The sequence below is a fragment of the Schistocerca gregaria genome, chromosome 9 (assembly GCF_023897955.1).
Source record: "Schistocerca gregaria isolate iqSchGreg1 chromosome 9, iqSchGreg1.2, whole genome shotgun sequence".
Classification (NCBI taxonomy): domain Eukaryota; kingdom Metazoa; phylum Arthropoda; class Insecta; order Orthoptera; family Acrididae; genus Schistocerca; species Schistocerca gregaria.
The window spans coordinates 41,093-53,461 of record NC_064928.1 but is presented as its reverse complement, the minus strand read 5'-3'; the positions used below and the strand labels follow the sequence as shown (position 1 = coordinate 53,461).

Sequence of the window (12,369 nt, the reverse complement as noted above, 5' to 3'; positions counted from 1 at the left end):
TCCGACTTTCCACGACGCTCACGCAACGCTCACGCTAGTGACAGCATTATTTATAGTTCGACGTCGCGCCAAAGCGAAAGAGCACAATTCGCCTACGGCTTAGGCCGCCCTCCTAGTGTGGCTGCTCGGTGTCTGCAGGCAGCGAGGGTCTGCAAGCTTCCTGTGTTCGCACCTATGTCACCTGTGCTTGCTTGTCAGAGACAGACTATCGCAAAACATACAACTCACTCCATGAATTGATTGCTACGGCATCTGTTATCAGCAGTCACAACTAACAACACCAGTAGCAGCTGACTGCACGCAAAGAATAGGAATGTGGAGTGGGATTTACGTGAACTCGGCGCAAGCTTGTATCTTCCTAGACACATCTGCTGGCTGTGAATTATTCCACTTGCATATCAAGGTGCGCATGTAGGTGTGTTAAAAATTCTGGAGGCACTGGGTATTGATCCCAGAACCTCTCGCATACTAAGCGAGCGCTCTACCATCTGAGCTACGCCCGCCCCCCCGAAGACTGATGGTGCTACATACAGCCATATAGACGACACAGACCCTTGCACTCCCATTATTCAGCAGACAAACACTACTCTCTATGTATCCGTTAGGGTGCTTTCAGGTTTCGTGCATTCTGTATCGAATCGTAGTTGGCCACAATGAAAGTGGCACGTATAACGTCGAAAATAGAATTCGGACACCGCTCTGAGTAAGACCAACGTGTTGTTCATCCTCTAGACTTCAATGAGGTTAAGCCGCGATACCTAAGACAGAACTGCACTAGATGACACCTCGATAACAGCCGGTCCCCACACTTACATCTTGCTCTCCTTACGTCAGTATACATCATATTAGTCTGTGACGCTGGCTTTGCAACATCTTGCGTGCCTTTAGGTTCGCCGCGACAAACACTTACCATGCACTGACCACAAAAAATGGAGGCGCCGCGGCTTGAACCCTGGACCTTTCACATGCCAAGCGAACGCTCTACCAACTGAGCTACGCCCCATGCACGAGCAAGTTTCGCTATTCCCCATTCTTTGCGACTCAGATGCGCACGGACACGATGGTTGGTTGGTTTGTAGCGGTGAAGGGAGCAGAGTACAAAGGCGCGGACCCGTTCATATACACAAAAGTTCCAAGTAGTTTCGATGCTCTGGTATTACAAATGCAAATTCCGTCTGTTTTTAACGTCTTAAATTGAAAGAGCCGTCACAAATTGCTCCGTTTTCACTCCTTGTCGACAATTATACAGCACCTGAGGTAACAAACACATCTCGACCCCTATTGTGCACTACATTATTTATGCCAACTCAGTGCCTCGCTCTTTACTACTGTGTACCAATCTTGTCGTCCAACTGCAAAACACTGGGCCACAACAAGTTTCCGCGTCCCCATTGCACTGCGCATACTACGAAACGCTCCCCAAACTTGGCACTCACCCTCGCAGCCGACTTCTCCGACTTTCCACGACGCTCACGCAACGCTCACGCTAGTGACAGCATTATTTATAGTTCGACGTTGCGCCAAAGCGAATGAGCACAATTCGCCTACGGCTTAGGCCGCCCTCCTAGTGTGGCTGCTCGGTGTCTGCAGGCAGCGAGGGTCTGCAAGCTTCCTGTGTTCGCACCTATGTCACCTGTGCTTGCTTGTCAGAGACAGACTATCGCAAAACATACAACTCACTCCATGAATTGATTGCTACGGCATCTGTTAACAGCAGTCACAACTAGCAACACCAGTAGCAGCTGACTGCACGCAAAGAATAGGAATGTGCAGTGGGATTTACGTGAACTCGGCGCAAGGCATATCTTTCCGACATAGGCTTGAGAATCTTACGGGAACACTTGTACTGTTTCTAAATTAAGTGTAGGCGTGGGAGGAGGGTGCTTCCTGCGCACTAATAACAGCACGCTTGTCAATTGTGGATGCTAATCATTCGCTTGTATCTTCCTAGACACATCTGCTGGTTGTGAATTATTCCACTTGCATATCAAGGTGCGCATGTAGGTGTGTTAAAAATTCTGGAGGCGCTGGGTATTGATCCCAGTACCTCTCGCATACTAAACGAGCGCTCTACCATCTGATCTACGCCCGCCCCCCCGAAGACTAATGGTGCTACATACAGCCATATAGACGACACAGACCCTTGCACTCCCATTATTCAGCAGACAAACACTACTCTCTATGTATCCGTTAGGGTGTCTTTCAGGTTTCGTGCATTCTGTATCGAATCGTAGTTGGCCAAAATGAAAGTGGCACGTATAACGTCGAAAATAGAATTCGGACACCGCTCTGAGTAAGACCAACGTGTTGTCCACCCTCTAGACTTCAATGAGGTTAAGCCGCGATACCTAAGACAGATCTGCACTCGATGACACCCCGATAACAGCCGGTCCCCACACTTACATCTTGCTCTCCTTACGTCAGTATACATCATATCAGTCTGTGACGCTGGCTTTGCAACATCTTGCGTGCCTTTAGGTTCGCCGCGACCAACACTTACCATGCACTGACCACAAAAAATGGAGGCACCGCGGCTTGAACCCTGGACCTTTCACATGCCAAGCGAACGCTCTACCAACTGAGCTACGCCCCATGCACGAGCAAACTGCGCTATTCCCCATTCTTTGCGACTCAGATGCGCACGGACACGATGGTTGGTTGGTTTGTAGCGGTGAAGGGAGCAGAGTACAAAGGCGCGGACCCGTTCATATACACAAAAGTTCCAAGTAGTTTCGATGCTCTGGTATTACAAATGCAAATTCCGTCTGTTTTTAACGTCTTAAATTGAAAGAGCCGTCACAAATTGCTCCGTTTTCACTCCTTGTCGACAATTATACAGCACCTGAGGTAACAAACACATCTCGACCCCTATTGTGCACTACATTATTTATGCCAACTCAGTGCCTCGCTCTTTACTACTGTGTACCAATCTTGTCGTCCAACTGCAAAACACTGGGCCACAACAAGTTTCCGCGTCTCCATTGCACTGCGCATACTACGAAACGCTCCCCAAACTTGGCACTCACCCTCGCAGCCGACTTTTCCGACTTTCCGCAACGCTCACGCTAGTGACAGCATTATTTATAGTTCGACGTCGCGCCAAAGCGAATGAGCACAATTCGCCTACGGCTTAGGCCGCCCTCCTAGTGTGGCTGCTCGGTGTCTGCAGGCAGCGAGGGTCTGCAAGCTTCCTGTGTTCGCACCTATGTCACCTGTGCTTGCTTGTCAGAGACAGACTATCGCAAAACATACAACTCACTCCATGAATTGATTGCTACGGCATCTGTTATCAGCAGTCACAACTAACAACACCAGTAGCAGCTGACTGCACGCAAAGAATAGGAATGTGGAGTGGGATTTACGTGAACTCGGCGCAAGCTTGTATCTTCCTAGACACATCTGCTGGCTGTGAATTATTCCACTTGCATATCAAGGTGCGCATGTAGGTGTGTTAAAAATTCTGGAGGCACTGGGTATTGATCCAAGAACCTCTCGCATACTAAGCGAGCGCTCTACCATCTGAGCTACGCCCGCCCCCCCGAAAACTGATGGTGCTACATACAGCCATATAGACGACACAGACCCTTGCACTCCCATTATTCAGCAGACAAACACTACTCTCTATGTATCCGTTAGGGTGCTTTCAGGTTTCGTGCATTCTGTATCGAATCGTAGTTGGCCACAATGAAAGTGGCACGTATAACGTCGAAAATAGAATTCGGACACCGCTCTGAGTAAGACCAACGTGTTGTCCACCCTCTAGACTTCAATGAGGTTAAGCCGCGATACCTAAGACAGAACTGCACTCGATTACACCTCGATAACAGCCGGTCCCCACACTTACATCTTGCTCTCCTTACGTCAGTATACATCATATTAGTCTGTGACGCTGGCTTTGCAACATCTTGCGTGCCTTTAGGTTCGCCGCGACCAACACTTACCATGCACTGACCACAAAAAATGGAGGCGCCGCGGCTTCAACCCTGGACCTTTCACATGCCAAGCGAACGCTCTACCAACTAAACTACGCCCCATGCACGAGCAAATTTCGCTATTCCCCATTCTTTGCGACTCAGATGCGCACGGACACGATGGTTGGTTGGTTTGTAGCGGTGAAGGGAGCAGAGTACAAAGGCGCGGACCCGTTCATATACACAAAAGTTCCAAGTAGTTTCGATGCTCTGGTATTACAAATGCAAATTCCGTCTGTTTTTAACGTCTTAAATTGAAAGAGCCGTCACAAATTGCTCCGTTTTCACTCCTTGTCGACAATTATACAGCACCTGAGGTAACAAACACATCTCGACCCCTATTGTGCACTACATTATTTATGCCAACTCAGTGCCTCGCTCTTTACTACTGTGTACCAATCTTGTCGTCCAACTGCAAAACACTGGGCCACAACAAGTTTCCGCGTCTCCATTGCACTGCGCATACTACGAAACGCTCCCCAAACTTGGCACTCACCCTCGCGGCCGACTTTTCCGTCTTTCCACGACGCTCACGCAACGCTCACGCTAGTGACAGCATTATTTATAGTTCGACGTCGCGCCAAAGCGAATGAGCACAATTCGCCTACGGCTTAGGCCGCCCTCCTAGTGTGGCTGCTTGGTGTCTGCAGGCAGCGAGGGTCTGCAAGCTTCCTGTGTTCGCACCTATGTCACCTGTGCTTGTCAATTATGGATGCTAATCATTCGCTTGTATCTTCCTAGACACATCTGCTGGTTGTGAATTATTCCACTTGCATATCAAGGTGCGCATGTAGGTGTGTTAAAAATTCTGGAGGCGCTGGGTATTGATCCCAGTACCTCTCGCATTCTAAGCGAGCGCTCTACCATCTGAGCTACGCCCGCCCCCCCGAAGACTAATGGTGCTACATACAGCCATATAGACGACACAGACCCTTGCACTCCCATTATTTAGCAGACAAACACTACTCTCTATGTATCCGTTAGGGTGTCTTTCAGGTTTCGTGCATTCTGTATCGAATCGTAGTTGGCCAAAATGAAAGTGGCACGTATAACGTCGAAAATAGAATTCGGACACCGCTCTGAGTAAGACCAACGTGTTGTCCACCCTCTAGACTTCAATGAGGTTAAGCCGCGATACCTAAGACAGATCTGCACTCGATGACACCCCGATAACAGCCGGTCCCCACACTTACATCTTGCTCTCCTTACGTCAGTATACATCATATCAGTCTGTGACGCTGGCTTTGCAACATCTTGCGTGCCTTTAGGTTTGCCGCAACCAACACTTACCATGCACTGACCACAAAAAATGGAGGCACCGCGGCTTGAACCCTGGACCTTTCACATGCCAAGCGAACGCTCTACCAACTGAGCTACGCCCCATGCACGAGCAAATTTCGCTATTCCCCATTCTTTGCGACTCAGATGCGCACGGACACGATGGTTGGTTGGTTTGTAGCGGTGAAGGGAGCAGAGTACAAAGGCGCGGACCCGTTCATATACACAAAAGTTCCAAGTAGTTTCGATGCTCTGGTATTACAAATGCAAATTCCGTCTGTTTTTAACGTCTTAAATTGAAAGAGCCGTCACAAATTGCTCCGTTTTCACTCCTTGTCGACAATTATACAGCACCTGAGGTAACAAACACATCTCGACCCCTATTGTGCACTACATTATTTATGCCAACTCAGTGCCTCGCTCTTTACTACTGTGTACCAATCTTGTCGTCCAACTGCAAAACACTGGGCCACAACAAGTTTCCGCGTCTCCATTGCACTGCGCATACTACGAAACGCTCCCCAAACTTGGCACTCACCCTCGCAGCCGACTTTTCCGACTTTCCACGACGCTCACGCAACGCTCACGCTAGTGACAGCATTATTTATAGTTCGACGTCGCGCCAAAGCGAATGAGCACAATTCGCCTACGGCTTAGGCCGCCCTCCTAGTGTGGCTGCTCGGTGTCTGCAGGCAGCGAGGGTCTGCAAGCTTCCTGTGTTCGCACCTATGTCACCTGTGCTTGCTTGTCAGAGACAGACTATCGCAAAACATACAACTCACTCCATGAATTGATTGCTACTGCATCTGTTATCAGCAGTCACAACTAGCAACACCAGTAGCAGCTGACTGCACGCAAAGAATAGGAATGTGGAGTGGGATTTACGTGAACTCGGCGCAAGCTTGTATCTTCCTAGACACATCTGCTGGCTGTGAATTATTCCACTTGCATATCAAGGTGCGCATGTAGGTGTGTTAAAAATTCTGGAGGCACTGGGTATTGATCCCAGAACCTCTCGCATACTAAGCGAGCGCTCTACCATCTGAGCTACGCCCGCCCCCCCCCGAAAACTGATGGTGCTACATACAGCCATATAGACGACACAGACCCTTGCACTCCCATTATTCAGCAGACAAACACTACTCTCTATGTATCCGTTAGGGTGCTTTCAGGTTTCGTGCATTCTGTATCGAATCGTAGTTGGCCACAATGAAAGTGGCACGTATAGCGTCGAAAATAGAATTCGGACACCGCTCTGAGTAAGACCAACGTGTTGTCCACCCTCTAGACTTCAATGAGGTTAAGCCGCGATACCTAAGACAGAACTGCACTCGATGACACCTCGATAACAGCCGGTCCCCACACTTACATCTTGCTCTCCTTACGTCAGTATACATCATATTAGTCTGTGATGCTGGCTTTGCAACATCTTGCGTGCCTTTAGGTTCGCCGCGACCAACACTTACCATGCACTGACCACAAAAAATGGAGGCGCCGCGGCTTGAACCCTGGACCTTCCACATGCCAAGCGAACGCTCTACCAACTGAGCTACGCCCCATGCACGAGCAAATTTCGCTATTCCCCATTCTTTGCGACTCAGATGCGCACGGACACGATGGTTGGTTGGTTTGTAGCGGTGAAGGGAGCAGAGTACAAAGGCGCGGACCCGTTCATATACACAAAAGTTCCAAGTAGTTTCGATGCTCTGGTATTACAAATGCAAATTCCGTCTGTTTTTAACGTCTTAAATTGAAAGAGCCGTCACAAATTGCTCCGTTTTCACTCCTTGTCGACAATTATACAGCACCTGAGGTAACAAACACATCTCGACCCCTATTGTGCACTACATTATTTATGCCAACTCAGTGCCTCGCTCTTTACTACTGTGTACCAATCTTGTCGTCCAACTGCAAAACACTGGGCCACAACAAGTTTCCGCGTCTCCATTGCACTGCGCATACTACGAAACGCTCCCCAAACTTGGCACTCACCCTCGCAGCCGACTTTTCCGACTTTCCACGCAACGCTCACGCTAGTGACACCATTATTTATAGTTCGACGTCGCGCCAAAGCGAATGAGTACATTTCGCCTACGGCTTAGGCCGCCCTCCTAGTGTGGCTGCTCGGTGTCTGCAGGCAGCGAGGGTCTGCAAGCTTCCTGTGTTCGCACCTATGTCACCTGTGCTTGCTTGTCAGAGACAGACTATCGCAAAACATACAACTCACTCCATGAATTGATTGCTACGGCATCTGTTATCAACAGTCACAACTAACAACACCAGTAGCAGCTGACTGCACGCAAAGAGTAGGAATGTGCAGTGGGATTTACGTGAACTCGGCGCAAGCTTGTATCTTCCTAGACACATCTGCTGGCTGTGAATTATTCCACTTGCATATCAAGGTGCGCATGTAGGTCTGTTAAAAATTCTGGAGGCACTGGGTATTGATCCTAGTACCTCTCGCATACTAAGCGAGCGCTCTACCATCTGAGCTACGCCCCATGCACGAGCAAGTTTCGCTATTCCCCATTCTTTGCGACTCAGATGCGCACGGACACGATTGTTGGTTGGTTTGTAGCGGTGAAGGGAGCAGAGTACAAAGGCGCGGACCCGTTCATATACACAAAAGTTCCAAGTAGTTTCGATGCTCTGGTATTACAAATGCAAATTCCGTCTGTTTTTAACGTCTTAAATTGAAAGAGCCGTCACAAATTGCTCCGTTTTCACTCCTTGTCGACAATTATACAGCACCTGAGGTAACAAACACATCTCGAGCCCCATTGTGCACTACATTATTTATGCCAACTCAGTGCCTCGCTCTTTACTACTGTGTACCAATCTTGTCGTCCAACTGCAAAACACTGGGCCACAACAAGTTTCCGCGTCTCCATTGCACTGCGCATACTACGAAACGCTCCCCAAACTTGGCACTCACCCTCGCAGCCGACTTTTCCGACTTTCCACGACGCTCACGCAACGCTCACGCTAGTGACAGCATTATTTATAGTTCGACGTCGCGCCAAAGCGAATGAGCACAATTCGCCTACGGCTTAGGCCGCCCTCCTAGTGTGGCTGCTCGGTGTCTGCAGGCAGCGAGGGTCTGCAAGCTTCCTGTGTTCGCACCTATGTCACCTGTGCTTGCTTGTCAGAGACAGACTATGGCAAAACATACAACTCACTCCATGAATTGATTGCTACGGCATCTGTTATCAGCAGTCACAACTAACAACACCAGTAGCAGCTGACTGCACGCAAAGAATAGGAATGTGGAGTGGGATTTACGTGAACTCGGCGCAAGCTTGTATCTTCCTAGACACATCTGCTGGCTGTGAATAATTCCACTTGCATATCAAGGTGCGCATGTAGGTGTGTTAAAAATTCTGGAGGCACTGGGTATTGATCCCAGAACCTCTCGCATACTAAGCGAGCGCTCTACCATCTGAGCTACGCCCGCCCCCCCTGAAAACTGATGGTGCTACATACAGCCATATAGACGACACAGACCCTTGCACTCCCATTATTCAGCAGACAAACACTACTCTCTATGTATCCGTTAGGGTGCTTTCAGGTTTCGTGCATTCTGTATCGAATCGTAGTTGGCCACAATGAAAGTGGCACGTATAACGTCGAAAATAGAATTCGGACACCGCTCTGAGTAAGACCAACGTGTTGTCCACCCTCTAGACTTCAATGAGGTTAAGCCGCGATACCTAAGACAGAACTGCACTCGATGACACCTCGATAACAGCCGGTCCCCACACTTACATCTTGCTCTCCTTACGTCAGTATACATCATATTAGTCTGTGATGCTGGCTTTGCAACATCTTGCGTGCCTTTAGGTTCGCCGCGACCAACACTTACCATGCACTGACCACAAAAAATGGAGGCGCCGCGGCTTGAAGCCTGGACCTTTCACATGCCAAGCGAACGCTCTACCAACTGAGCTACGCCCCATGCACGAGCAAATTTCGCTATTCCCCATTCTTTGCGACTCAGATGCGCACGGACACGATGGTTGGTTGGTTTGTAGCGGTGAAGGGAGCAGAGTACAAAGGCGCGGACCCGTTCATATACACAAAAGTTCCAAGTAGTTTCGATGCTCTGGTATTACAAATGCAAATTCCGTCTGTTTTTAACGTCTTAAATTGAAAGAGCCGTCACAAATTGCTCCGTTTTCACTCCTTGTCGACAATTATACAGCACCTGAGGTAACAAACACATCTCGACCCCTATTGTGCACTACATTATTTATGCCAACTCAGTGCCTCGCTCTTTACTACTGTGTACCAATCTTGTCGTCCAACTGCAAAACACTGGGCCACAACAAGTTTCCGCGTCTCCATTGCACTGCGCATACTACGAAACGCTCCCCAAACTTGGCACTCACCCTCGCAGCCGACTTTTCCGACTTTCCACGCAACGCTCACGCTAGTGACACCATTATTTATAGTTCGACGTCGCGCCAAAGCGAATGAGTACATTTCGCCTACGGCTTAGGCCGCCCTCCTAGTGTGGCTGCTCGGTGTCTGCAGGCAGCGAGGGTCTGCAAGCTTCCTGTGTTCGCACCTATGTCACCTGTGCTTGCTTGTCAGAGACAGACTATCGCAAAACATACAACTCACTCCATGAATTGATTGCTACGGCATCTGTTATCAACAGTCACAACTAGCAACACCAGTAGCAGCTGACTGCACGCAAAGAATAGGAATGTGCAGTGGGATTTACGTGAACTCGGCGCAAGGCATATCTTTCCGACATAGGGTTGAGAATCTTACGGGAACACTTGTACTGTTTCTAAATTAAGTGTAGGCGTGGGAGGAGGGTGCTTCCTGCGCACTAATAACAGCACGCTTGTCAATTGTGGATGCTAATCATTCGCTTGTATCTTCCTAGACACATCTGCTGGTTGTGAATTATTCCACTTGCATATCAAGGTGCGCATGTAGGTGTGTTAAAAATTCTGGAGGCGCTGGGTATTGATCCCAGTACCTCTCGCATACTAAGCGAGCGCTCTACCATCTGAGCTACGCCCGCCCCCCCGGAGACTAATGGTGCTACATACAGCCATATAGACGACACAGACCCTTGCACTCCCATTATTCAGCAGACAAACACTACTCTCTATGTATCCGTTAGGGTGTCTTTCAGGTTTCGTGCATTCTGTATCGAATCGTAGTTGGCCAAAATGAAAGTGGCACGTATAACGTCGAAAATAGAATTAGGACACCGCTCTGAGTAAGACCAACGTGTTGTTCACCCTCTAGACTTCAATGAGGTTAAGCCGCGATACCTAAGACAGATCTGCACTCGATGACACCCCGATAACAGCCGGTCCCCACACTTACATCTTGCTCTCCTTACGTCAGTATACATCATATCAGTCTGTGACGCTGGCTTTGCAACATCTTGCGTGCCTTTAGGTTCGCCGCGACCAACACTTACCATGCACTGACCACAAAAAATGGAGGCACCGCGGCTTGAACCCTGGACCTTTCACATGCCAAGCGAACGCTCTACCAACTGAGCTACGCCCCATGCACGAGCAAACTGCGCTATTCCCCATTCTTTGCGACTCAGATGCGCACGGACACGATTGTTGGTTGGTTTGTAGCGGTGAAGGGAGCAGAGTACAAAGGCGCGGACCCGTTCATATACACAAAAGTTCCAAGTAGTTTCGATGCTCTGGTATTACAAATGCAAATTCCGTCTGTTTTTAACGTCTTAAATTGAAAGAGCCGTCACAAATTGCTCCGTTTTCACTCCTTGTCGACAATTATACAGCACCTGAGGTAACAAACACATCTCGAGCCCCATTGTGCACTACATTATTTATGCCAACTCAGTGCCTCGCTCTTTACTACTGTGTACCAATCTTGTCGTCCAACTGCAAAACACTGGGCCACAACAAGTTTCCACGTCTCCATTGCACTGCGCATACTACGAAACGCTCCCCAAACTTGGCACTCACCCTCGCAGCCGACTTTTCCGACTTTCCACGACGCTCACGCAACGCTCACGCTAGTGACAGCATTATTTATAGTTCGACGTCGCGCCAAAGCGAAAGAGCACAATTCGCCTACGGCTTAGGCCGCCCTCCTAGTGTGGCTGCTCGGTGTCTGCAGGCAGCGAGGGTCTGCAAGCTTCCTGTGTTCGCACCTATGTCACCTGTGCTTGCTTGTCAGAGACAGACTATCGCAAAACATACAACTCACTCCATGAATTGATTGCTACGGCATCTGTTATCAGCAGTCACAACTAACAACACCAGTAGCAGCTGACTGCACGCAAAGAATAGGAATGTGGAGTGGGATTTACGTGAACTCGGCGCAAGCTTGTATCTTCCTAGACACATCTGCTGGCTGTGAATTATTCCACTTGCATATCAAGGTGCGCATGTAGGTGTGTTAAAAATTCTGGAGGCACTGGGTATTGATCCCAGAACCTCTACCATCTGAGCTACGCCCGCCCCCCCGAAGACTGATGGTGCTACATACAGCCATATAGACGACACAGACCCTTGCACTCCCATTATTCAGCAGACAAACACTACTCTCTATGTATCCGTTAGGGTGCTTTCAGGTTTCGTGCATTCTGTATCGAATCGTAGTTGGCCACAATGAAAGTGGCACGTATAACGTCGAAAATAGAATTCGGACACCGCTCTGAGTAAGACCAACGTGTTGTCCACCCTCTAGACTTCAATGAGGTTAAGCCGCGATACCTAAGACAGAACTGCACTCGATGACACCTCGATAACAGCCGGTCCCCACACTTACATCTTGCTCTCCTTACGTCAGTATACATCATATTAGTCTGTGACGCTGGCTTTGCAACATCTTGCGTGCCTTTAGGTTCGCCGCGACAAACACTTACCATGCACTGACCACAAAAAATGGAGGCGCCGCGGCTTGAACCCTGGACCTTTCACATGCCAAGCGAACGCTCTACCAACTGAGCTACGCCCCATGCACGAGCAAGTTTCGCTATTCCCCATTCTTTGCGACTCAGATGCGCACGGACACGATGGTTGGTTGGTTTGTAGCGGTGAAGGGAGCAGAGTACAAAGGCGCGGACCCGTTCATATACACAAAAGTTCCAAGTAGTTTCGATGCTCTGGTA

The 12,369-nt window shown here is 49.1% G+C and overlaps 4 non-coding genes across 4 annotated transcripts; all 4 read right to left on the bottom strand.

Annotated features, from left to right (window-relative positions):
* Positions 1-430: 430 nt before the first annotated feature.
* On the bottom strand, positions 431-504 carry Trnat-agu (transfer RNA threonine (anticodon AGU)). Its single transcript has one exon. It is a non-coding gene; the product is annotated as a tRNA-Thr (tRNA).
* A 4,276-nt stretch (positions 505-4,780) lies between these two features.
* Positions 4,781-4,854, bottom strand: Trnas-aga (transfer RNA serine (anticodon AGA)). Its single transcript has one exon. It is a non-coding gene; the product is annotated as a tRNA-Ser (tRNA).
* Positions 4,855-6,233: 1,379 nt separating this feature from the next.
* On the bottom strand, positions 6,234-6,307 carry Trnat-agu (transfer RNA threonine (anticodon AGU)). The gene has a single exon. It is a non-coding gene; the product is annotated as a tRNA-Thr (tRNA).
* Positions 6,308-8,630: 2,323 nt separating this feature from the next.
* On the bottom strand, positions 8,631-8,704 carry Trnat-agu (transfer RNA threonine (anticodon AGU)). Its single transcript has one exon. It is a non-coding gene; the product is annotated as a tRNA-Thr (tRNA).
* Positions 8,705-12,369: the final 3,665 nt, after the last annotated feature.